The sequence below is a fragment of the Colobus angolensis genome, unplaced genomic scaffold (assembly GCF_000951035.1).
Source record: "Colobus angolensis palliatus isolate OR3802 unplaced genomic scaffold, Cang.pa_1.0 Scaffold121, whole genome shotgun sequence".
In the NCBI taxonomy this organism is placed as follows: Eukaryota; Metazoa; Chordata; class Mammalia; order Primates; family Cercopithecidae; genus Colobus; species Colobus angolensis.
Window position 1 is genome coordinate 7,096,988 of NW_012113253.1, and position 4,459 is coordinate 7,101,446.

Below are 4,459 nucleotides of genomic sequence, written 5' to 3' on the forward strand. Positions count from 1 at the left end.
GCTTCCAAGGACCCAGGCTGTCTTCATTTTATGACCTCACCCGCCTCTAAGGCCTGGGAATCCTCTCCATTCAGCCAGAAAAACAGGGATAGAATGAACATTCAAACAGGGAGACTTTTATGGGCCAAGCCTGCAATGGAGCACATGTCTGCGGTCATACCCCATTAGCTAGCACTCAGTAACATGGCTACATGTAATTGCAAAGGGGAATGGGCAATGGAGTCTAACTGTGGCTGCAGAAGGAGAAAAATGGGTTTGGTGAATAGCTAGCTTGTCTCTGCCACTAACTGCAGATTATTTCAACAACAGATATGCATCATCTGGTGTACTACATGTAGGTAGCCCTTTCCTTACTTTCTCATGAAATCATTGCAACAACTTAATGGGATTGGAAATTTAGTATGTCCAATTCAGAAACCTAAGGTCACAGTTCCAAATGACAAACCAAGATTTAGTCCCTGTTCTGCTGCAAAACCTTCTGCATTATGCTGCATTTCTCCAAATAAAACACGGTGAAGTAAAATTATAGCCTGACAGCATTGTGATTACACTTAAAATATCATATAACTGCTACATCATCAATAGTGTCCATCCGTGGAGATGTTTTCCCAAGTGGAGTGATGGACTTGTGCTAATTTACTTGAACTCTTGTCCCATTTTAGTATTTTATTTTTGAGACAGGGTCTCGCTTTGTTGCCCAGGCTGTAGTGCAGTGGCACAATCACAGCTAACTGCAGCCTCTCCCTTCCGGGCTCAAATGATCCTCCCACCTCAGCCTCCCCAGTAGCTGGGACCACAGGCCCATGCCACCATGCCCAGCTACTTTTTGTAGAGAAGGGGTTTTACCGTGTTGCCCAGACTGGTCTTGAATCCCTGGACTCAAGCCATCTGCCTCCCTCAGCCTCCCAAAGTGCTGAGATAACAAGAGTGAACCACTGTGCCTGGCCTTTTTCTCATTTTAATGTATAGCATTACATATTGATGTATAGCTCTGACAAGATCATTGCAGTCCCCTATAGAGGAATGAATCAATATTTACTCTCATCACTCATGTCTCATTAGCACTGAGAAACACAAATAGGCATTTCTACTTCTAAAAGATACTTTAAAAATGTGGTTTTTTTCTGTTACTGAAGTTTCCTAAAAATCAAAAAGAAGAAAATAGTTTCATTTTATCTTTACAATCCTTTGAAAACTAGATATCAATCAGATATATCCATTTACAAATGAATAATAGCTACGTTACTCTGTGTAAGAAATATACGTATGTGTATATTTGTTTCATCCCCAGCATCACCTAATGAGTTAAGTGTTTTTGTTGCCAGTATTTTATTGCCATGGCTATCAAAGCACATAGAGGTTAACCAACTTGAGTGAGGTAAGAGTTGCGCATTGAAGAAAATAAAACAGGTCAGGGTATTAGTGAAAGTCTCCAGCAACTTTCCCAGGGTTCATAGGTTCTATTTATTCTGCTCTGTATGCCATAGGTTATTCCTTATTTCTTAAAAGATCTTTTCCTCAGGACTTTCATAACATCCCCTGTTCCTTTCTTGCAGCTTCATTATATCGTTATTGTGCAGACACGTTGACTGGAGTATGTAAAACCTAACAGTGCCTATTGTTGTGCTAAAAAATGCCTTGCTATTAAAGCATGAGGCAAAAGCCTAACTTAGCTCTTTCTTTCCTAAAGTAAACGCACAATTTATAGAGAAACCCCTTAACTTCCTCTAAAACAAAAGGCATGCACACTACATAGACATATATTTGAGACATTAAAGAAACATGAATTTCCATTTTAAAAAACGTTTAACTTAGTATCCTCTGTCAAATTTCTGGTGCCTACTACAAAACTGGAAAAAACTGTAAAAAAAAAAAGCTTTTGAAATATTAGTCATTTTAAGTGAGTCACGCCCTAAAAGAATTTACTTGGGAGTCAAAGCTAGTTGACCCTAACATCTCAGAAATAAAACTCCAATTTGTTCATCCATTTAACCTACCATGAGTTTGTGATTTGGCAGCTTGTGAAAAACAGCAACAAAAAACCCACTGAAATGGAACTGGTCACTGGAAGCTCTCTTTCTGGTCTATACTATCTAAATGCCAGCTGTCATGTCAGGCAAAAAGTAATTTGTAGAGCAGCTTTGTGGTCCACTGTATTATGTAGGAAAGACAATGTACTGGAAGAGCGAGGACTCAGTCATTTCGTGTCTACTACTGAGAAACTAAATTCTGTAGAGAACATGAGGCTAAATGAAGCTCAATAAAGATACGTTGGAAGAATCAATAAGGAGTTTACACAAGGGTAAAATTACACAAGAGTTCCAAGCGCTCTCATTGCTAACCGTACACTCTCTTTGACTGTTTCAAGTGGTTTTGCAGGTCATCCAAGCACTAATCTTTTCTTAGCCGGAACACATTTAAAGAGGGAAGGGGCAGCGCACTGTGAATGTTTCTCTCTGAACTTCCTTAAGTCAACTGGGCGGAGGCCCTACCCGTTCAGGCACCTGCAATTTCCGCCCTTCTCCTTCCCCTTCTTCCGGGCTACCGTCCCCGCTCATCACCCGACCTGTGGTCCACTCCCCGCCAGCTGGAACCCTGGGGACTACGACGTCCCTCAAACCTTGCTTCTAGGAGACAAAAAGGTAATGATCGTCATGTGTTAAGTCACTGCAGTATGAGGTCTTCACGTGAAAGCTTTATTTGGGTAGGAATACCTAGCCTACGAGAAACGGGTCCGTGCGGTCATGCCTGACTGCCTATCTCCGGGTCAAGGCTGCCAGGACCAGCTCCAGCTTTCCGCCGGAGAAGGTTGTCCTTTCCCCTCGGAACTCTGGCTTCCCTAAAGCGGCGCGCCTCCTTCCAGGCCTCACCTCCCGCCGGCTCCGCCCGGCCCGGCCCACCTCGTCCCCACCTCGGCGCCCACCCATTGTCCCCTCGGGCAGTCACCGAGCGCAGATCCCGAGCTCTCGATTGGAACGCCTCCCCATCACTCAGCCACACTCAGGGGCTGGACGTCTCACTCCCGTTTCCGAGCCATAAAAGGTCTCGGGCCGCTTCCCCCAAGCCAGCAGGTAAAGCCGCGACCGCGGGAGGGAGGCCGGGAGGGGCCGCGCGCCCCGGTCGGCCCCACCGGGCAAGGGGAGCGGCGGGCGGGCGGGGGGAGCGCACCACACACAACCCTCCCTTGCCGTGCGACCGCGCCCTGCCCCCGCCCCGCAAGTCTTGATCACAATGCCGGAGCCGCCGAGCCACCCTCGTCATCCTGCCCGGGGACGGCCCTGGGGCAGTTACTACCGCGAACCACGGAAGGCGGGGCGGGGCGGACCGGGCCTCGGGGAGAGGTGGGGGGATGTGAAAGGTCCCGGATGTTGCTGAACGGGAGCCCCTTCCAGAGGGAGTGACTGGGGCAAGCGCAGACGGCCTGAGCGAAAGCTAAGGTGGGGGTAGGGAGAGAGCGCCTTCCCACAGGCTGAGAGGAAGAGTGGACCGACGGAGGCTGCAGGGGAGAGGGAGAGAGAGGGCGTCGGGGACCCAAGGGGAAGGCGAGGAGTGGGGGGGTTTGCGGGAAAAGAAAAAAAAAGCTTCCTGCCTAGGTGCACTCGGGACAAGCGTAGAGGAGCTGGGAGCCGAGCGGGGTAGGAGAAGTGGCGGCTGCAGGCGAGGACGCACGCGCCTCCGCTCGCCCTGCAGCGCGGGCGGGCAAGACGCGCGCCGGGGAGCGGCGGTTGCGCGGGGCCCAGATCGCTGTGGGCACCAATCAACGGTTGCCATAGCAGCGTTTGACGTCATCGTGCGTGTGGTGCCCCTGCTGCCGGGGCTGGTGATTGGAGGAAACCCCGTGTCTGCGGAGCGGCTGTAGCCTGTGAGCAGCGAGATCCAGGGACAGAGTCTCAGCCTCGCCGCTGCTGCCGCCGCCGCCCAGAGACTGCTGAGCCCCTGCCCGTCCGCCGCCACCACCCACTCCGGACACAGGTGAGGAACCCGGCCGCCGCCGCGCCCTGCTCCTTCCTGTCCCAGGCCAGCCTTCCGAACGCGTGGGAGCCGTCCTCGCTCCGTCCCCTCATCCCCACTCGCCCCGCGGTGGCGGCGCTGGGCTGAGGCGGAGTCTCCTCAGCGGACACGGGCGGCGGCTCCTCTTCCGCTGAGCTCGGGCGGGCGGCTAGCGGCCGCCTCTGACTCCTTGCTTCCGCATCGACGCCCCGGCGCCGATCGGTGCTCGCTCCCCCGTCCTGCTCCCGGGGGTGGGGAGAGCGCCTACACGCGAGATCTCCGGGGATCCTCCTGTCGCTGGCTCCCAAAGGGGGACGAGGCATGGCCGGAGCGCCGCCGGCCGCGATCCCTCCCCACCCTTGTCTCTGCGGGCTCCCACCCCCTCCCTCGTCGCCCTTCTCGCTTCCGCCCGAGATAATGACTCGGCGGCAGCGGCGGGCATCGCAGTGGCGCAGGTGAGGCCGCCCCC

General features: G+C 52.5%; 1 protein-coding gene across 6 annotated transcripts in view; it reads left to right on the top strand.

The window, feature by feature from the left end:
- The first annotated feature begins 2,508 nt into the window (after positions 1-2,508).
- YWHAZ (tyrosine 3-monooxygenase/tryptophan 5-monooxygenase activation protein, zeta) overlaps positions 2,509-4,459 on the top strand; it is a 33,185-nt gene continuing 31,234 nt past the window's right edge. For 2 of the 6 annotated variants that reach the window (XM_011931524.1, XM_011931591.1), the window contains exon 1: positions 3,211-3,972. The gene's annotated coding sequence lies outside the window, so the exon portion shown is untranslated. Of the gene's footprint in view, positions 2,643-2,912; positions 3,072-3,210; positions 3,973-4,157; positions 4,446-4,459 lie in introns of those variants that run through there. The other 4 variants (XM_011931541.1, XM_011931532.1, XM_011931600.1 and 1 more) reach the window with 4 other exon arrangements.